Source organism: Oncorhynchus mykiss, chromosome 20 (genome assembly GCF_013265735.2).
Source record: "Oncorhynchus mykiss isolate Arlee chromosome 20, USDA_OmykA_1.1, whole genome shotgun sequence".
NCBI classification, from domain to species: Eukaryota; Metazoa; Chordata; class Actinopteri; order Salmoniformes; family Salmonidae; genus Oncorhynchus; species Oncorhynchus mykiss.
Window position 1 is genome coordinate 4559474 of NC_048584.1, and position 16844 is coordinate 4576317.

The 16844-nt window shown below is 44.2% G+C and overlaps 46 non-coding genes across 46 annotated transcripts in view; all 46 read right to left on the minus strand.

Moving 5' to 3' along the window:
* LOC118942134 overlaps positions 1-90 on the minus strand; it is a 119-nt gene extending 29 nt beyond the window's left edge. The window contains exon 1 of the ribosomal RNA XR_005038083.1: positions 1-90. This exon is cut by the window's left edge and continues 29 nt beyond it. This is a non-coding gene — a ribosomal RNA (5S ribosomal RNA).
* Positions 91-337: 247 nt separating this feature from the next.
* Positions 338-456, minus strand: LOC118942135. The gene has a single exon (XR_005038084.1). It is a non-coding gene; the product is annotated as a 5S ribosomal RNA (ribosomal RNA).
* Positions 457-703: 247 nt separating this feature from the next.
* LOC118942136 lies at positions 704-822 on the minus strand. Its single transcript, XR_005038085.1, has one exon. It is a non-coding gene; the product is annotated as a 5S ribosomal RNA (ribosomal RNA).
* A 260-nt stretch (positions 823-1082) lies between these two features.
* LOC118942137 lies at positions 1083-1201 on the minus strand. Its single transcript, XR_005038086.1, has one exon. It is a non-coding gene; the product is annotated as a 5S ribosomal RNA (ribosomal RNA).
* Positions 1202-1461: 260 nt separating this feature from the next.
* On the minus strand, positions 1462-1580 carry LOC118942138. Its single transcript, XR_005038087.1, has one exon. It is a non-coding gene; the product is annotated as a 5S ribosomal RNA (ribosomal RNA).
* A 260-nt stretch (positions 1581-1840) lies between these two features.
* LOC118942139 lies at positions 1841-1959 on the minus strand. The gene has a single exon (XR_005038088.1). It is a non-coding gene; the product is annotated as a 5S ribosomal RNA (ribosomal RNA).
* Positions 1960-2206: 247 nt separating this feature from the next.
* LOC118942140 lies at positions 2207-2325 on the minus strand. Its single transcript, XR_005038089.1, has one exon. It is a non-coding gene; the product is annotated as a 5S ribosomal RNA (ribosomal RNA).
* A 247-nt stretch (positions 2326-2572) lies between these two features.
* Positions 2573-2691, minus strand: LOC118942141. Its single transcript, XR_005038090.1, has one exon. It is a non-coding gene; the product is annotated as a 5S ribosomal RNA (ribosomal RNA).
* A 247-nt stretch (positions 2692-2938) lies between these two features.
* On the minus strand, positions 2939-3057 carry LOC118942142. The gene has a single exon (XR_005038091.1). It is a non-coding gene; the product is annotated as a 5S ribosomal RNA (ribosomal RNA).
* A 247-nt stretch (positions 3058-3304) lies between these two features.
* Positions 3305-3423, minus strand: LOC118942143. The gene has a single exon (XR_005038092.1). It is a non-coding gene; the product is annotated as a 5S ribosomal RNA (ribosomal RNA).
* A 260-nt stretch (positions 3424-3683) lies between these two features.
* On the minus strand, positions 3684-3802 carry LOC118942145. The gene has a single exon (XR_005038094.1). It is a non-coding gene; the product is annotated as a 5S ribosomal RNA (ribosomal RNA).
* A 247-nt stretch (positions 3803-4049) lies between these two features.
* On the minus strand, positions 4050-4168 carry LOC118942146. The gene has a single exon (XR_005038095.1). It is a non-coding gene; the product is annotated as a 5S ribosomal RNA (ribosomal RNA).
* A 247-nt stretch (positions 4169-4415) lies between these two features.
* On the minus strand, positions 4416-4534 carry LOC118942147. Its single transcript, XR_005038096.1, has one exon. It is a non-coding gene; the product is annotated as a 5S ribosomal RNA (ribosomal RNA).
* A 255-nt stretch (positions 4535-4789) lies between these two features.
* On the minus strand, positions 4790-4908 carry LOC118942148. Its single transcript, XR_005038097.1, has one exon. It is a non-coding gene; the product is annotated as a 5S ribosomal RNA (ribosomal RNA).
* Positions 4909-5155: 247 nt separating this feature from the next.
* On the minus strand, positions 5156-5273 carry LOC118942441. Its single transcript, XR_005038391.1, has one exon. It is a non-coding gene; the product is annotated as a 5S ribosomal RNA (ribosomal RNA).
* A 246-nt stretch (positions 5274-5519) lies between these two features.
* On the minus strand, positions 5520-5638 carry LOC118942149. Its single transcript, XR_005038098.1, has one exon. It is a non-coding gene; the product is annotated as a 5S ribosomal RNA (ribosomal RNA).
* A 248-nt stretch (positions 5639-5886) lies between these two features.
* On the minus strand, positions 5887-6005 carry LOC118942150. The gene has a single exon (XR_005038099.1). It is a non-coding gene; the product is annotated as a 5S ribosomal RNA (ribosomal RNA).
* A 247-nt stretch (positions 6006-6252) lies between these two features.
* LOC118942151 lies at positions 6253-6371 on the minus strand. The gene has a single exon (XR_005038100.1). It is a non-coding gene; the product is annotated as a 5S ribosomal RNA (ribosomal RNA).
* Positions 6372-6618: 247 nt separating this feature from the next.
* LOC118942152 lies at positions 6619-6737 on the minus strand. Its single transcript, XR_005038101.1, has one exon. It is a non-coding gene; the product is annotated as a 5S ribosomal RNA (ribosomal RNA).
* A 247-nt stretch (positions 6738-6984) lies between these two features.
* Positions 6985-7103, minus strand: LOC118942153. The gene has a single exon (XR_005038102.1). It is a non-coding gene; the product is annotated as a 5S ribosomal RNA (ribosomal RNA).
* A 247-nt stretch (positions 7104-7350) lies between these two features.
* LOC118942154 lies at positions 7351-7469 on the minus strand. Its single transcript, XR_005038103.1, has one exon. It is a non-coding gene; the product is annotated as a 5S ribosomal RNA (ribosomal RNA).
* Positions 7470-7717: 248 nt separating this feature from the next.
* Positions 7718-7836, minus strand: LOC118942156. The gene has a single exon (XR_005038105.1). It is a non-coding gene; the product is annotated as a 5S ribosomal RNA (ribosomal RNA).
* A 248-nt stretch (positions 7837-8084) lies between these two features.
* Positions 8085-8203, minus strand: LOC118942157. Its single transcript, XR_005038106.1, has one exon. It is a non-coding gene; the product is annotated as a 5S ribosomal RNA (ribosomal RNA).
* A 260-nt stretch (positions 8204-8463) lies between these two features.
* On the minus strand, positions 8464-8582 carry LOC118942158. The gene has a single exon (XR_005038107.1). It is a non-coding gene; the product is annotated as a 5S ribosomal RNA (ribosomal RNA).
* Positions 8583-8829: 247 nt separating this feature from the next.
* On the minus strand, positions 8830-8948 carry LOC118942159. Its single transcript, XR_005038108.1, has one exon. It is a non-coding gene; the product is annotated as a 5S ribosomal RNA (ribosomal RNA).
* A 247-nt stretch (positions 8949-9195) lies between these two features.
* Positions 9196-9314, minus strand: LOC118942160. The gene has a single exon (XR_005038109.1). It is a non-coding gene; the product is annotated as a 5S ribosomal RNA (ribosomal RNA).
* A 247-nt stretch (positions 9315-9561) lies between these two features.
* LOC118942161 lies at positions 9562-9680 on the minus strand. The gene has a single exon (XR_005038110.1). It is a non-coding gene; the product is annotated as a 5S ribosomal RNA (ribosomal RNA).
* Positions 9681-9940: 260 nt separating this feature from the next.
* Positions 9941-10059, minus strand: LOC118942162. The gene has a single exon (XR_005038111.1). It is a non-coding gene; the product is annotated as a 5S ribosomal RNA (ribosomal RNA).
* A 247-nt stretch (positions 10060-10306) lies between these two features.
* LOC118942163 lies at positions 10307-10425 on the minus strand. Its single transcript, XR_005038112.1, has one exon. It is a non-coding gene; the product is annotated as a 5S ribosomal RNA (ribosomal RNA).
* A 247-nt stretch (positions 10426-10672) lies between these two features.
* On the minus strand, positions 10673-10791 carry LOC118942164. The gene has a single exon (XR_005038113.1). It is a non-coding gene; the product is annotated as a 5S ribosomal RNA (ribosomal RNA).
* Positions 10792-11038: 247 nt separating this feature from the next.
* Positions 11039-11157, minus strand: LOC118942165. The gene has a single exon (XR_005038114.1). It is a non-coding gene; the product is annotated as a 5S ribosomal RNA (ribosomal RNA).
* A 247-nt stretch (positions 11158-11404) lies between these two features.
* On the minus strand, positions 11405-11523 carry LOC118942167. Its single transcript, XR_005038116.1, has one exon. It is a non-coding gene; the product is annotated as a 5S ribosomal RNA (ribosomal RNA).
* A 247-nt stretch (positions 11524-11770) lies between these two features.
* Positions 11771-11889, minus strand: LOC118942168. Its single transcript, XR_005038117.1, has one exon. It is a non-coding gene; the product is annotated as a 5S ribosomal RNA (ribosomal RNA).
* A 247-nt stretch (positions 11890-12136) lies between these two features.
* On the minus strand, positions 12137-12255 carry LOC118942169. The gene has a single exon (XR_005038118.1). It is a non-coding gene; the product is annotated as a 5S ribosomal RNA (ribosomal RNA).
* Positions 12256-12502: 247 nt separating this feature from the next.
* On the minus strand, positions 12503-12621 carry LOC118942170. The gene has a single exon (XR_005038119.1). It is a non-coding gene; the product is annotated as a 5S ribosomal RNA (ribosomal RNA).
* Positions 12622-12868: 247 nt separating this feature from the next.
* On the minus strand, positions 12869-12987 carry LOC118942171. Its single transcript, XR_005038120.1, has one exon. It is a non-coding gene; the product is annotated as a 5S ribosomal RNA (ribosomal RNA).
* A 248-nt stretch (positions 12988-13235) lies between these two features.
* LOC118942172 lies at positions 13236-13354 on the minus strand. Its single transcript, XR_005038121.1, has one exon. It is a non-coding gene; the product is annotated as a 5S ribosomal RNA (ribosomal RNA).
* A 247-nt stretch (positions 13355-13601) lies between these two features.
* Positions 13602-13720, minus strand: LOC118942173. Its single transcript, XR_005038122.1, has one exon. It is a non-coding gene; the product is annotated as a 5S ribosomal RNA (ribosomal RNA).
* A 247-nt stretch (positions 13721-13967) lies between these two features.
* On the minus strand, positions 13968-14086 carry LOC118942174. The gene has a single exon (XR_005038123.1). It is a non-coding gene; the product is annotated as a 5S ribosomal RNA (ribosomal RNA).
* Positions 14087-14333: 247 nt separating this feature from the next.
* Positions 14334-14452, minus strand: LOC118942175. The gene has a single exon (XR_005038124.1). It is a non-coding gene; the product is annotated as a 5S ribosomal RNA (ribosomal RNA).
* Positions 14453-14699: 247 nt separating this feature from the next.
* Positions 14700-14818, minus strand: LOC118942176. The gene has a single exon (XR_005038125.1). It is a non-coding gene; the product is annotated as a 5S ribosomal RNA (ribosomal RNA).
* A 247-nt stretch (positions 14819-15065) lies between these two features.
* LOC118942178 lies at positions 15066-15184 on the minus strand. Its single transcript, XR_005038127.1, has one exon. It is a non-coding gene; the product is annotated as a 5S ribosomal RNA (ribosomal RNA).
* Positions 15185-15432: 248 nt separating this feature from the next.
* LOC118942179 lies at positions 15433-15551 on the minus strand. Its single transcript, XR_005038128.1, has one exon. It is a non-coding gene; the product is annotated as a 5S ribosomal RNA (ribosomal RNA).
* Positions 15552-15798: 247 nt separating this feature from the next.
* On the minus strand, positions 15799-15917 carry LOC118942180. The gene has a single exon (XR_005038129.1). It is a non-coding gene; the product is annotated as a 5S ribosomal RNA (ribosomal RNA).
* Positions 15918-16165: 248 nt separating this feature from the next.
* LOC118942181 lies at positions 16166-16284 on the minus strand. The gene has a single exon (XR_005038130.1). It is a non-coding gene; the product is annotated as a 5S ribosomal RNA (ribosomal RNA).
* Positions 16285-16531: 247 nt separating this feature from the next.
* On the minus strand, positions 16532-16650 carry LOC118942182. Its single transcript, XR_005038131.1, has one exon. It is a non-coding gene; the product is annotated as a 5S ribosomal RNA (ribosomal RNA).
* Between the last annotated feature and the right edge of the window lie 194 nt (positions 16651-16844).

Genomic DNA, 16844 nt, shown 5'->3' on the forward strand with positions numbered 1-16844 from the left:
TCTCCCATCCAAGTACTAACCAGGCCCGACCCTGCTTAGCTTCCGAGATCAGACGAGATCAGGCGTACTCAGGCCGGTGTGGCCGTAAGCGAGAAACAATCTCTTGCTGCACTATGTAAAGTCAAAGTGAGCCTGATTAACAGCTGTTGCATTTTCACCATTTAGATAAGCATCTTTGTGTCACTCAAAAAGTGGAAGAAATTGCATATACTGTAGCACAGATTGTTGGATGAAATACAAACTAACCTTGCTTACTTATTTCAAAGCGAGGGCACATATTTCAACCTTGTGGGAAAAAACGGACAAAGAGTTGAAATTCCACAAGGCAGTGACAAAAAGCTTACAGCACCTGGTATTCCCAGGCGGTCTCCCATCCAAGTACTAACCAGGCCCGACCCTGCTTAGCTTCCGAGATCAGACGAGATCAGGCGTACTCAGGCCGGTGTGGCCGTAAGCGAGAAACAATCTCTTGCTGCACTATGTAAAGTCAAAGTGAGCCTGATTAACAGCTGTTGCATTTTCACCATTTAGATAAGCATCTTTGTGTCACTCAAAAAGTGGAAGAAATTGCATATACTGTAGCACAGATTGTTGGATGAAATACAAACTAACCTTGCTTACTTATTTCAAAGCGAGGGCACATATTTCAACCTTGTGGGAAAAAACGGACAAAGAGTTGAAATTCCACAAGGCAGTGACAAAAAGCTTACAGCACCTGGTATTCCCAGGCGGTCTCCCATCCAAGTACTAACCAGGCCCGACCCTGCTTAGCTTCCGAGATCAGACGAGATCAGGCGTACTCAGGCCGGTGTGGCCGTAAGCGAGAAACAATCTCTTGCTGCACTATGTAAAGTCAAAGTGAGCCTGATTAACAGCTGTTGCATTTTCACCATTTAGATAAGCATCTTTGTGTCACTCAAAAAGTGGAAGAAATTGCATATACTGTAGCCATAATTTGTAGCACAGATTGTTGGATGAAATACAAACTAACCTTGCTTACTTATTTCAAAGCGAGGGCACATATTTCAACCTTGTGGGAAAAAACGGACAAAGAGTTGAAATTCCACAAGGCAGTGACAAAAAGCTTACAGCACCTGGTATTCCCAGGCGGTCTCCCATCCAAGTACTAACCAGGCCCGACCCTGCTTAGCTTCCGAGATCAGACGAGATCAGGCGTACTCAGGCCGGTGTGGCCGTAAGCGAGAAACAATCTCTTGCTGCACTATGTAAAGTCAAAGTGAGCCTGATTAACAGCTGTTGCATTTTCACCATTTAGATAAGCATCTTTGTGTCACTCAAAAAGTGGAAGAAATTGCATATACTGTAGCCATAATTTGTAGCACAGATTGTTGGATGAAATACAAACTAACCTTGCTTACTTATTTCAAAGCGAGGGCACATATTTCAACCTTGTGGGAAAAAACGGACAAAGAGTTGAAATTCCACAAGGCAGTGACAAAAAGCTTACAGCACCTGGTATTCCCAGGCGGTCTCCCATCCAAGTACTAACCAGGCCCGACCCTGCTTAGCTTCCGAGATCAGACGAGATCAGGCGTACTCAGGCCGGTGTGGCCGTAAGCGAGAAACAATCTCTTGCTGCACTATGTAAAGTCAAAGTGAGCCTGATTAACAGCTGTTGCATTTTCACCATTTAGATAAGCATCTTTGTGTCACTCAAAAAGTGGAAGAAATTGCATATACTGTAGCCATAATTTGTAGCACAGATTGTTGGATGAAATACAAACTAACCTTGCTTACTTATTTCAAAGCGAGGGCACATATTTCAACCTTGTGGGAAAAAACGGACAAAGAGTTGAAATTCCACAAGGCAGTGACAAAAAGCTTACAGCACCTGGTATTCCCAGGCGGTCTCCCATCCAAGTACTAACCAGGCCCGACCCTGCTTAGCTTCCGAGATCAGACGAGATCAGGCGTACTCAGGCCGGTGTGGCCGTAAGCGAGAAACAATCTCTTGCTGCACTATGTAAAGTCAAAGTGAGCCTGATTAACAGCTGTTGCATTTTCACCATTTAGATAAGCATCTTTGTGTCACTCAAAAAGTGGAAGAAATTGCATATACTGTAGCACAGATTGTTGGATGAAATACAAACTAACCTTGCTTACTTATTTCAAAGCGAGGGCACATATTTCAACCTTGTGGGAAAAAACGGACAAAGAGTTGAAATTCCACAAGGCAGTGACAAAAAGCTTACAGCACCTGGTATTCCCAGGCGGTCTCCCATCCAAGTACTAACCAGGCCCGACCCTGCTTAGCTTCCGAGATCAGACGAGATCAGGCGTACTCAGGCCGGTGTGGCCGTAAGCGAGAAACAATCTCTTGCTGCACTATGTAAAGTCAAAGTGAGCCTGATTAACAGCTGTTGCATTTTCACCATTTAGATAAGCATCTTTGTGTCACTCAAAAAGTGGAAGAAATTGCATATACTGTAGCACAGATTGTTGGATGAAATACAAACTAACCTTGCTTACTTATTTCAAAGCGAGGGCACATATTTCAACCTTGTGGGAAAAAACGGACAAAGAGTTGAAATTCCACAAGGCAGTGACAAAAAGCTTACAGCACCTGGTATTCCCAGGCGGTCTCCCATCCAAGTACTAACCAGGCCCGACCCTGCTTAGCTTCCGAGATCAGACGAGATCAGGCGTACTCAGGCCGGTGTGGCCGTAAGCGAGAAACAATCTCTTGCTGCACTATGTAAAGTCAAAGTGAGCCTGATTAACAGCTGTTGCATTTTCACCATTTAGATAAGCATCTTTGTGTCACTCAAAAAGTGGAAGAAATTGCATATACTGTAGCACAGATTGTTGGATGAAATACAAACTAACCTTGCTTACTTATTTCAAAGCGAGGGCACATATTTCAACCTTGTGGGAAAAAACGGACAAAGAGTTGAAATTCCACAAGGCAGTGACAAAAAGCTTACAGCACCTGGTATTCCCAGGCGGTCTCCCATCCAAGTACTAACCAGGCCCGACCCTGCTTAGCTTCCGAGATCAGACGAGATCAGGCGTACTCAGGCCGGTGTGGCCGTAAGCGAGAAACAATCTCTTGCTGCACTATGTAAAGTCAAAGTGAGCCTGATTAACAGCTGTTGCATTTTCACCATTTAGATAAGCATCTTTGTGTCACTCAAAAAGTGGAAGAAATTGCATATACTGTAGCACAGATTGTTGGATGAAATACAAACTAACCTTGCTTACTTATTTCAAAGCGAGGGCACATATTTCAACCTTGTGGGAAAAAACGGACAAAGAGTTGAAATTCCACAAGGCAGTGACAAAAAGCTTACAGCACCTGGTATTCCCAGGCGGTCTCCCATCCAAGTACTAACCAGGCCCGACCCTGCTTAGCTTCCGAGATCAGACGAGATCAGGCGTACTCAGGCCGGTGTGGCCGTAAGCGAGAAACAATCTCTTGCTGCACTATGTAAAGTCAAAGTGAGCCTGATTAACAGCTGTTGCATTTTCACCATTTAGATAAGCATCTTTGTGTCACTCAAAAAGTGGAAGAAATTGCATATACTGTAGCCATAATTTGTAGCACAGATTGTTGGATGAAATACAAACTAACCTTGCTTACTTATTTCAAAGCGAGGGCACATATTTCAACCTTGTGGGAAAAAACGGACAAAGAGTTGAAATTCCACAAGGCAGTGACAAAAAGCTTACAGCACCTGGTATTCCCAGGCGGTCTCCCATCCAAGTACTAACCAGGCCCGACCCTGCTTAGCTTCCGAGATCAGACGAGATCAGGCGTACTCAGGCCGGTGTGGCCGTAAGCGAGAAACAATCTCTTGCTGCACTATGTAAAGTCAAAGTGAGCCTGATTAACAGCTGTTGCATTTTCACCATTTAGATAAGCATCTTTGTGTCACTCAAAAAGTGGAAGAAATTGCATATACTGTAGCACAGATTGTTGGATGAAATACAAACTAACCTTGCTTACTTATTTCAAAGCGAGGGCACATATTTCAACCTTGTGGGAAAAAACGGACAAAGAGTTGAAATTCCACAAGGCAGTGACAAAAAGCTTACAGCACCTGGTATTCCCAGGCGGTCTCCCATCCAAGTACTAACCAGGCCCGACCCTGCTTAGCTTCCGAGATCAGACGAGATCAGGCGTACTCAGGCCGGTGTGGCCGTAAGCGAGAAACAATCTCTTGCTGCACTATGTAAAGTCAAAGTGAGCCTGATTAACAGCTGTTGCATTTTCACCATTTAGATAAGCATCTTTGTGTCACTCAAAAAGTGGAAGAAATTGCATATACTGTAGCACAGATTGTTGGATGAAATACAAACTAACCTTGCTTACTTATTTCAAAGCGAGGGCACATATTTCAACCTTGTGGGAAAAAACGGACAAAGAGTTGAAATTCCACAAGGCAGTGACAAAAAGCTTACAGCACCTGGTATTCCCAGGCGGTCTCCCATCCAAGTACTAACCAGGCCCGACCCTGCTTAGCTTCCGAGATCAGACGAGATCAGGCGTACTCAGGCCGGTGTGGCCGTAAGCGAGAAACAATCTCTTGCTGCACTATGTAAAGTCAAAGTGAGCCTGATTAACAGCTGTTGCATTTTCACCATTTAGATAAGCATCTTTGTGTCACTCAAAAAGTGGAAGAAATTGCATATACTGTAGCAATTAGCACAGATTGTTGGATGAAATACAAACTAACCTTGCTTACTTATTTCAAAGCGAGGGCACATATTTCAACCTTGTGGGAAAAAAACGGACAAAGAGTTGAAATTCCACAAGGCAGTGACAAAAAGCTTACAGCACCTGGTATTCCCAGGCGGTCTCCCATCCAAGTACTAACCAGGCCCGACCCTGCTTAGCTTCCGAGATCAGACGAGATCAGGCGTACTCAGGCCGGTGTGGCCGTAAGCGAGAAACAATCTCTTGCTGCACTATGTAAAGTCAAAGTGAGCCTGATTAACAGCTGTTGCATTTTCACCATTTAGATAAGCATCTTTGTGTCACTCAAAAAGTGGAAGAAATTGCATATACTGTAGCACAGATTGTTGGATGAAATACAAACTAACCTTGCTTACTTATTTCAAAGCGAGGGCACATATTTCAACCTTGTGGGAAAAAACGGACAAAGAGTTGAAATTCCACAAGGCAGTGACAAAAAGCTTACAGCACCTGGTATTCCCAGGCGGTCTCCATCCAAGTACTAACCAGGCCCGACCCTGCTTAGCTTCCGAGATCAGACGAGATCAGGCGTACTCAGGCCGGTGTGGCCGTAAGCGAGAAACAATCTCTTGCTGCACTATGTAAAGTCAAAGTGAGCCTGATTAACAGCTGTTGCATTTTCACCATTTAGATAAGCATCTTTGTGTCACTCAAAAAGTGGAAGAAATTGCATATACTGTAGCACAGATTGTTGGATGAAATACAAACTAACCTTGCTTACTTATTCAAAGCGAGGGCACATATTTCAACCTTGTGGGAAAAAACGGACAAAGAGTTGAAATTCCACAAGGCAGTGACAAAAAGCTTACAGCACCTGGTATTCCCAGGCGGTCTCCCATCCAAGTACTAACCAGGCCCGACCCTGCTTAGCTTCCGAGATCAGACGAGATCAGGCGTACTCAGGCCGGTGTGGCCGTAAGCGAGAAACAATCTCTTGCTGCACTATGTAAAGTCAAAGTGAGCCTGATTAACAGCTGTTGCATTTTCACCATTTAGATAAGCATCTTTGTGTCACTCAAAAAGTGGAAGAAATTGCATATACTGTAGCAACAGATTGTTGGATGAAATACAAACTAACCTTGCTTACTTATTTCAAAGCGAGGGCACATATTTCAACCTTGTGGGAAAAAACGGACAAAGAGTTGAAATTCCACAAGGCAGTGACAAAAAGCTTACAGCACCTGGTATTCCCAGGCGGTCTCCCATCCAAGTACTAACCAGGCCCGACCCTGCTTAGCTTCCGAGATCAGACGAGATCAGGCGTACTCAGGCCGGTGTGGCCGTAAGCGAGAAACAATCTCTTGCTGCACTATGTAAAGTCAAAGTGAGCCTGATTAACAGCTGTTGCATTTTCACCATTTAGATAAGCATCTTTGTGTCACTCAAAAAGTGGAAGAAATTGCATATACTGTAGCACAGATTGTTGGATGAAATACAAACTAACCTTGCTTACTTATTTCAAAGCGAGGGCACATATTTCAACCTTGTGGGAAAAAACGGACAAAGAGTTGAAATTCCACAAGGCAGTGACAAAAAGCTTACAGCACCTGGTATTCCCAGGCGGTCTCCCATCCAAGTACTAACCAGGCCCGACCCTGCTTAGCTTCCGAGATCAGACGAGATCAGGCGTACTCAGGCCGGTGTGGCCGTAAGCGAGAAACAATCTCTTGCTGCACTATGTAAAGTCAAAGTGAGCCTGATTAACAGCTGTTGCATTTTCACCATTTAGATAAGCATCTTTGTGTCACTCAAAAAGTGGAAGAAATTGCATATACTGTAGCACAGATTGTTGGATGAAATACAAACTAACCTTGCTTACTTATTTCAAAGCGAGGGCACATATTTCAACCTTGTGGGAAAAAACGGACAAAGAGTTGAAATTCCACAAGGCAGTGACAAAAAGCTTACAGCACCTGGTATTCCCAGGCGGTCTCCCATCCAAGTACTAACCAGGCCCGACCCTGCTTAGCTTCCGAGATCAGACGAGATCAGGCGTACTCAGGCCGGTGTGGCCGTAAGCGAGAAACAATCTCTTGCTGCACTATGTAAAGTCAAAGTGAGCCTGATTAACAGCTGTTGCATTTTCACCATTTAGATAAGCATCTTTGTGTCACTCAAAAAGTGGAAGAAATTGCATATACTGTAGCACAGATTGTTGGATGAAATACAAACTAACCTTGCTTACTTATTTCAAAGCGAGGGCACATATTTCAACCTTGTGGGAAAAAACGGACAAAGAGTTGAAATTCCACAAGGCAGTGACAAAAAGCTTACAGCACCTGGTATTCCCAGGCGGTCTCCCATCCAAGTACTAACCAGGCCCGACCCTGCTTAGCTTCCGAGATCAGACGAGATCAGGCGTACTCAGGCCGGTGTGGCCGTAAGCGAGAAACAATCTCTTGCTGCACTATGTAAAGTCAAAGTGAGCCTGATTAACAGCTGTTGCATTTTCACCATTTAGATAAGCATCTTTGTGTCACTCAAAAAGTGGAAGAAATTGCATATACTGTAGCACAGATTGTTGGATGAAATACAAACTAACCTTGCTTACTTATTTCAAAGCGAGGGCACATATTTCAACCTTGTGGGAAAAAACGGACAAAGAGTTGAAATTCCACAAGGCAGTGACAAAAAGCTTACAGCACCTGGTATTCCCAGGCGGTCTCCCATCCAAGTACTAACCAGGCCCGACCCTGCTTAGCTTCCGAGATCAGACGAGATCAGGCGTACTCAGGCCGGTGTGGCCGTAAGCGAGAAACAATCTCTTGCTGCACTATGTAAAGTCAAAGTGAGCCTGATTAACAGCTGTTGCATTTTCACCATTTAGATAAGCATCTTTGTGTCACTCAAAAAGTGGAAGAAATTGCATATACTGTAGCACAGATTGTTGGATGAAATACAAACTAACCTTGCTTACTTATTTCAAAGCGAGGGCACATATTTCAACCTTGTGGGAAAAAAACGGACAAAGAGTTGAAATTCCACAAGGCAGTGACAAAAAGCTTACAGCACCTGGTATTCCCAGGCGGTCTCCCATCCAAGTACTAACCAGGCCCGACCCTGCTTAGCTTCCGAGATCAGACGAGATCAGGCGTACTCAGGCCGGTGTGGCCGTAAGCGAGAAACAATCTCTTGCTGCACTATGTAAAGTCAAAGTGAGCCTGATTAACAGCTGTTGCATTTTCACCATTTAGATAAGCATCTTTGTGTCACTCAAAAAGTGGAAGAAATTGCATATACTGTAGCACAGATTGTTGGATGAAATACAAACTAACCTTGCTTACTTATTTCAAAGCGAGGGCACATATTTCAACCTTGTGGGAAAAAAACGGACAAAGAGTTGAAATTCCACAAGGCAGTGACAAAAAGCTTACAGCACCTGGTATTCCCAGGCGGTCTCCCATCCAAGTACTAACCAGGCCCGACCCTGCTTAGCTTCCGAGATCAGACGAGATCAGGCGTACTCAGGCCGGTGTGGCCGTAAGCGAGAAACAATCTCTTGCTGCACTATGTAAAGTCAAAGTGAGCCTGATTAACAGCTGTTGCATTTTCACCATTTAGATAAGCATCTTTGTGTCACTCAAAAAGTGGAAGAAATTGCATATACTGTAGCCATAATTTGTAGCACAGATTGTTGGATGAAATACAAACTAACCTTGCTTACTTATTTCAAAGCGAGGGCACATATTTCAACCTTGTGGGAAAAAACGGACAAAGAGTTGAAATTCCACAAGGCAGTGACAAAAAGCTTACAGCACCTGGTATTCCCAGGCGGTCTCCCATCCAAGTACTAACCAGGCCCGACCCTGCTTAGCTTCCGAGATCAGACGAGATCAGGCGTACTCAGGCCGGTGTGGCCGTAAGCGAGAAACAATCTCTTGCTGCACTATGTAAAGTCAAAGTGAGCCTGATTAACAGCTGTTGCATTTTCACCATTTAGATAAGCATCTTTGTGTCACTCAAAAAGTGGAAGAAATTGCATATACTGTAGCACAGATTGTTGGATGAAATACAAACTAACCTTGCTTACTTATTTCAAAGCGAGGGCACATATTTCAACCTTGTGGGAAAAAACGGACAAAGAGTTGAAATTCCACAAGGCAGTGACAAAAAGCTTACAGCACCTGGTATTCCCAGGCGGTCTCCCATCCAAGTACTAACCAGGCCCGACCCTGCTTAGCTTCCGAGATCAGACGAGATCAGGCGTACTCAGGCCGGTGTGGCCGTAAGCGAGAAACAATCTCTTGCTGCACTATGTAAAGTCAAAGTGAGCCTGATTAACAGCTGTTGCATTTTCACCATTTAGATAAGCATCTTTGTGTCACTCAAAAAGTGGAAGAAATTGCATATACTGTAGCACAGATTGTTGGATGAAATACAAACTAACCTTGCTTACTTATTTCAAAGCGAGGGCACATATTTCAACCTTGTGGGAAAAAACGGACAAAGAGTTGAAATTCCACAAGGCAGTGACAAAAAGCTTACAGCACCTGGTATTCCCAGGCGGTCTCCCATCCAAGTACTAACCAGGCCCGACCCTGCTTAGCTTCCGAGATCAGACGAGATCAGGCGTACTCAGGCCGGTGTGGCCGTAAGCGAGAAACAATCTCTTGCTGCACTATGTAAAGTCAAAGTGAGCCTGATTAACAGCTGTTGCATTTTCACCATTTAGATAAGCATCTTTGTGTCACTCAAAAAGTGGAAGAAATTGCATATACTGTAGCACAGATTGTTGGATGAAATACAAACTAACCTTGCTTACTTATTTCAAAGCGAGGGCACATATTTCAACCTTGTGGGAAAAAACGGACAAAGAGTTGAAATTCCACAAGGCAGTGACAAAAAGCTTACAGCACCTGGTATTCCCAGGCGGTCTCCCATCCAAGTACTAACCAGGCCCGACCCTGCTTAGCTTCCGAGATCAGACGAGATCAGGCGTACTCAGGCCGGTGTGGCCGTAAGCGAGAAACAATCTCTTGCTGCACTATGTAAAGTCAAAGTGAGCCTGATTAACAGCTGTTGCATTTTCACCATTTAGATAAGCATCTTTGTGTCACTCAAAAAGTGGAAGAAATTGCATATACTGTAGCCATAATTTGTAGCACAGATTGTTGGATGAAATACAAACTAACCTTGCTTACTTATTTCAAAGCGAGGGCACATATTTCAACCTTGTGGGAAAAAACGGACAAAGAGTTGAAATTCCACAAGGCAGTGACAAAAAGCTTACAGCACCTGGTATTCCCAGGCGGTCTCCCATCCAAGTACTAACCAGGCCCGACCCTGCTTAGCTTCCGAGATCAGACGAGATCAGGCGTACTCAGGCCGGTGTGGCCGTAAGCGAGAAACAATCTCTTGCTGCACTATGTAAAGTCAAAGTGAGCCTGATTAACAGCTGTTGCATTTTCACCATTTAGATAAGCATCTTTGTGTCACTCAAAAAGTGGAAGAAATTGCATATACTGTAGCACAGATTGTTGGATGAAATACAAACTAACCTTGCTTACTTATTTCAAAGCGAGGGCACATATTTCAACCTTGTGGGAAAAAACGGACAAAGAGTTGAAATTCCACAAGGCAGTGACAAAAAGCTTACAGCACCTGGTATTCCCAGGCGGTCTCCCATCCAAGTACTAACCAGGCCCGACCCTGCTTAGCTTCCGAGATCAGACGAGATCAGGCGTACTCAGGCCGGTGTGGCCGTAAGCGAGAAACAATCTCTTGCTGCACTATGTAAAGTCAAAGTGAGCCTGATTAACAGCTGTTGCATTTTCACCATTTAGATAAGCATCTTTGTGTCACTCAAAAAGTGGAAGAAATTGCATATACTGTAGCACAGATTGTTGGATGAAATACAAACTAACCTTGCTTACTTATTTCAAAGCGAGGGCACATATTTCAACCTTGTGGGAAAAAACGGACAAAGAGTTGAAATTCCACAAGGCAGTGACAAAAAGCTTACAGCACCTGGTATTCCCAGGCGGTCTCCCATCCAAGTACTAACCAGGCCCGACCCTGCTTAGCTTCCGAGATCAGACGAGATCAGGCGTACTCAGGCCGGTGTGGCCGTAAGCGAGAAACAATCTCTTGCTGCACTATGTAAAGTCAAAGTGAGCCTGATTAACAGCTGTTGCATTTTCACCATTTAGATAAGCATCTTTGTGTCACTCAAAAAGTGGAAGAAATTGCATATACTGTAGCACAGATTGTTGGATGAAATACAAACTAACCTTGCTTACTTATTTCAAAGCGAGGGCACATATTTCAACCTTGTGGGAAAAAACGGACAAAGAGTTGAAATTCCACAAGGCAGTGACAAAAAGCTTACAGCACCTGGTATTCCCAGGCGGTCTCCCATCCAAGTACTAACCAGGCCCGACCCTGCTTAGCTTCCGAGATCAGACGAGATCAGGCGTACTCAGGCCGGTGTGGCCGTAAGCGAGAAACAATCTCTTGCTGCACTATGTAAAGTCAAAGTGAGCCTGATTAACAGCTGTTGCATTTTCACCATTTAGATAAGCATCTTTGTGTCACTCAAAAAGTGGAAGAAATTGCATATACTGTAGCACAGATTGTTGGATGAAATACAAACTAACCTTGCTTACTTATTTCAAAGCGAGGGCACATATTTCAACCTTGTGGGAAAAAACGGACAAAGAGTTGAAATTCCACAAGGCAGTGACAAAAAGCTTACAGCACCTGGTATTCCCAGGCGGTCTCCCATCCAAGTACTAACCAGGCCCGACCCTGCTTAGCTTCCGAGATCAGACGAGATCAGGCGTACTCAGGCCGGTGTGGCCGTAAGCGAGAAACAATCTCTTGCTGCACTATGTAAAGTCAAAGTGAGCCTGATTAACAGCTGTTGCATTTTCACCATTTAGATAAGCATCTTTGTGTCACTCAAAAAGTGGAAGAAATTGCATATACTGTAGCACAGATTGTTGGATGAAATACAAACTAACCTTGCTTACTTATTTCAAAGCGAGGGCACATATTTCAACCTTGTGGGAAAAAACGGACAAAGAGTTGAAATTCCACAAGGCAGTGACAAAAAGCTTACAGCACCTGGTATTCCCAGGCGGTCTCCCATCCAAGTACTAACCAGGCCCGACCCTGCTTAGCTTCCGAGATCAGACGAGATCAGGCGTACTCAGGCCGGTGTGGCCGTAAGCGAGAAACAATCTCTTGCTGCACTATGTAAAGTCAAAGTGAGCCTGATTAACAGCTGTTGCATTTTCACCATTTAGATAAGCATCTTTGTGTCACTCAAAAAGTGGAAGAAATTGCATATACTGTAGCACAGATTGTTGGATGAAATACAAACTAACCTTGCTTACTTATTTCAAAGCGAGGGCACATATTTCAACCTTGTGGGAAAAAACGGACAAAGAGTTGAAATTCCACAAGGCAGTGACAAAAAGCTTACAGCACCTGGTATTCCCAGGCGGTCTCCCATCCAAGTACTAACCAGGCCCGACCCTGCTTAGCTTCCGAGATCAGACGAGATCAGGCGTACTCAGGCCGGTGTGGCCGTAAGCGAGAAACAATCTCTTGCTGCACTATGTAAAGTCAAAGTGAGCCTGATTAACAGCTGTTGCATTTTCACCATTTAGATAAGCATCTTTGTGTCACTCAAAAAGTGGAAGAAATTGCATATACTGTAGCACAGATTGTTGGATGAAATACAAACTAACCTTGCTTACTTATTTCAAAGCGAGGGCACATATTTCAACCTTGTGGGAAAAAACGGACAAAGAGTTGAAATTCCACAAGGCAGTGACAAAAAGCTTACAGCACCTGGTATTCCCAGGCGGTCTCCCATCCAAGTACTAACCAGGCCCGACCCTGCTTAGCTTCCGAGATCAGACGAGATCAGGCGTACTCAGGCCGGTGTGGCCGTAAGCGAGAAACAATCTCTTGCTGCACTATGTAAAGTCAAAGTGAGCCTGATTAACAGCTGTTGCATTTTCACCATTTAGATAAGCATCTTTGTGTCACTCAAAAAGTGGAAGAAATTGCATATACTGTAGCACAGATTGTTGGATGAAATACAAACTAACCTTGCTTACTTATTTCAAAGCGAGGGCACATATTTCAACCTTGTGGGAAAAAACGGACAAAGAGTTGAAATTCCACAAGGCAGTGACAAAAAGCTTACAGCACCTGGTATTCCCAGGCGGTCTCCCATCCAAGTACTAACCAGGCCCGACCCTGCTTAGCTTCCGAGATCAGACGAGATCAGGCGTACTCAGGCCGGTGTGGCCGTAAGCGAGAAACAATCTCTTGCTGCACTATGTAAAGTCAAAGTGAGCCTGATTAACAGCTGTTGCATTTTCACCATTTAGATAAGCATCTTTGTGTCACTCAAAAAGTGGAAGAAATTGCATATACTTGTAGCACAGATTGTTGGATGAAATACAAACTAACCTTGCTTACTTATTTCAAAGCGAGGGCACATATTTCAACCTTGTGGGAAAAAACGGACAAAGAGTTGAAATTCCACAAGGCAGTGACAAAAAGCTTACAGCACCTGGTATTCCCAGGCGGTCTCCCATCCAAGTACTAACCAGGCCCGACCCTGCTTAGCTTCCGAGATCAGACGAGATCAGGCGTACTCAGGCCGGTGTGGCCGTAAGCGAGAAACAATCTCTTGCTGCACTATGTAAAGTCAAAGTGAGCCTGATTAACAGCTGTTGCATTTTCACCATTTAGATAAGCATCTTTGTGTCACTCAAAAAGTGGAAGAAATTGCATATACTGTAGCACAGATTGTTGGATGAAATACAAACTAACCTTGCTTACTTATTTCAAAGCGAGGGCACATATTTCAACCTTGTGGGAAAAAACGGACAAAGAGTTGAAATTCCACAAGGCAGTGACAAAAAGCTTACAGCACCTGGTATTCCCAGGCGGTCTCCCATCCAAGTACTAACCAGGCCCGACCCTGCTTAGCTTCCGAGATCAGACGAGATCAGGCGTACTCAGGCCGGTGTGGCCGTAAGCGAGAAACAATCTCTTGCTGCACTATGTAAAGTCAAAGTGAGCCTGATTAACAGCTGTTGCATTTTCACCATTTAGATAAGCATCTTTGTGTCACTCAAAAAGTGGAAGAAATTGCATATACTGTAGCACAGATTGTTGGATGAAATACAAACTAACCTTGCTTACTTATTTCAAAGCGAGGGCACATATTTCAACCTTGTGGGAAAAAACGGACAAAGAGTTGAAATTCCACAAGGCAGTGACAAAAAGCTTACAGCACCTGGTATTCCCAGGCGGTCTCCCATCCAAGTACTAACCAGGCCCGACCCTGCTTAGCTTCCGAGATCAGACGAGATCAGGCGTACTCAGGCCGGTGTGGCCGTAAGCGAGAAACAATCTCTTGCTGCACTATGTAAAGTCAAAGTGAGCCTGATTAACAGCTGTTGCATTTTCACCATTTAGATAAGCATCTTTGTGTCACTCAAAAAGTGGAAGAAATTGCATATACTGTAGCACAGATTGTTGGATGAAATACAAACTAACCTTGCTTACTTATTTCAAAGCGAGGGCACATATTTCAACCTTGTGGGAAAAAACGGACAAAGAGTTGAAATTCCACAAGGCAGTGACAAAAAGCTTACAGCACCTGGTATTCCCAGGCGGTCTCCCATCCAAGTACTAACCAGGCCCGACCCTGCTTAGCTTCCGAGATCAGACGAGATCAGGCGTACTCAGGCCGGTGTGGCCGTAAGCGAGAAACAATCTCTTGCTGCACTATGTAAAGTCAAAGTGAGCCTGATTAACAGCTGTTGCATTTTCACCATTTAGATAAGCATCTTTGTGTCACTCAAAAAGTGGAAGAAATTGCATATACTGTAGCACAGATTGTTGGATGAAATACAAACTAACCTTGCTTACTTATTTCAAAGCGAGGGCACATATTTCAACCTTGTGGGAAAAAACGGACAAAGAGTTGAAATTCCACAAGGCAGTGACAAAAAGCTTACAGCACCTGGTATTCCCAGGCGGTCTCCCATCCAAGTACTAACCAGGCCCGACCCTGCTTAGCTTCCGAGATCAGACGAGATCAGGCGTACTCAGGCCGGTGTGGCCGTAAGCGAGAAACAATCTCTTGCTGCACTATGTAAAGTCAAAGTGAGCCTGATTAACAGCTGTTGCATTTTCACCATTTAGATAAGCATCTTTGTGTCACTCAAAAAGTGGAAGAAATTGCATATACTGTAGCACAGATTGTTGGATGAAATACAAACTAACCTTGCTTACTTATTTCAAAGCGAGGGCACATATTTCAACCTTGTGGGAAAAAACGGACAAAGAGTTGAAATTCCACAAGGCAGTGACAAAAAGCTTACAGCACCTGGTATTCCCAGGCGGTCTCCCATCCAAGTACTAACCAGGCCCGACCCTGCTTAGCTTCCGAGATCAGACGAGATCAGGCGTACTCAGGCCGGTGTGGCCGTAAGCGAGAAACAATCTCTTGCTGCACTATGTAAAGTCAAAGTGAGCCTGATTAACAGCTGTTGCATTTTCACCATTTAGATAAGCATCTTTGTGTCACTCAAAAAGTGGAAGAAATTGCATATACTGTAGCACAGATTGTTGGATGAAATACAAACTAACCTTGCTTACTTATTTCAAAGCGAGGGCACATATTTCAACCTTGTGGGAAAAAAACGGACAAAGAGTTGAAATTCCACAAGGCAGTGACAAAAAGCTTACAGCACCTGGTATTCCCAGGCGGTCTCCCATCCAAGTACTAACCAGGCCCGACCCTGCTTAGCTTCCGAGATCAGACGAGATCAGGCGTACTCAGGCCGGTGTGGCCGTAAGCGAGAAACAATCTCTTGCTGCACTATGTAAAGTCAAAGTGAGCCTGATTAACAGCTGTTGCATTTTCACCATTTAGATAAGCATCTTTGTGTCACTCAAAAAGTGGAAGAAATTGCATATACTGTAGCACAGATTGTTGGATGAAATACAAACTAACCTTGCTTACTTATTTCAAAGCGAGGGCACATATTTCAACCTTGTGGGAAAAAACGGACAAAGAGTTGAAATTCCACAAGGCAGTGACAAAAAGCTTACAGCACCTGGTATTCCCAGGCGGTCTCCCATCCAAGTACTAACCAGGCCCGACCCTGCTTAGCTTCCGAGATCAGACGAGATCAGGCGTACTCAGGCCGGTGTGGCCGTAAGCGAGAAACAATCTCTTGCTGCACTATGTAAAGTCAAAGTGAGCCTGATTAACAGCTGTTGCATTTTCACCATTTAGATAAGCATCTTTGTGTCACTCAAAAAGTGGAAGAAATTGCATATACTGTAGCACAGATTGTTGGATGAAATACAAACTAACCTTGCTTACTTATTTCAAAGCGAGGGCACATATTTCAACCTTGTGGGAAAAAAACGGACAAAGAGTTGAAATTCCACAAGGCAGTGACAAAAAGCTTACAGCACCTGGTATTCCCAGGCGGTCTCCCATCCAAGTACTAACCAGGCCCGACCCTGCTTAGCTTCCGAGATCAGACGAGATCAGGCGTACTCAGGCCGGTGTGGCCGTAAGCGAGAAACAATCTCTTGCTGCACTATGTAAAGTCAAAGTGAGCCTGATTAACAGCTGTTGCATTTTCACCATTTAGATAAGCATCTTTGTGTCACTCAAAAAGTGGAAGAAATTGCATATACTGTAGCACAGATTGTTGGATGAAATACAAACTAACCTTGCTTACTTATTTCAAAGCGAGGGCACATATTTCAACCTTGTGGGAAAAAACGGACAAAGAGTTGAAATTCCACAAGGCAGTGACAAAAAGCTTACAGCACCTGGTATTCCCAGGCGGTCTCCCATCCAAGTACTAACCAGGCCCGACCCTGCTTAGCTTCCGAGATCAGACGAGATCAGGCGTACTCAGGCCGGTGTGGCCGTAAGCGAGAAACAATCTCTTGCTGCACTATGTAAAGTCAAAGTGAGCCTGATTAACAGCTGTTGCATTTTCACCATTTAGATAAGCATCTTTGTGTCACTCAAAAAGTGGAAGAAATTGCATATACTGTAGCACAGATTGTTGGATGAAATACAAACTAACCTTGCTTACTTATTTCAAAGCGAGGGCACATATTTCAA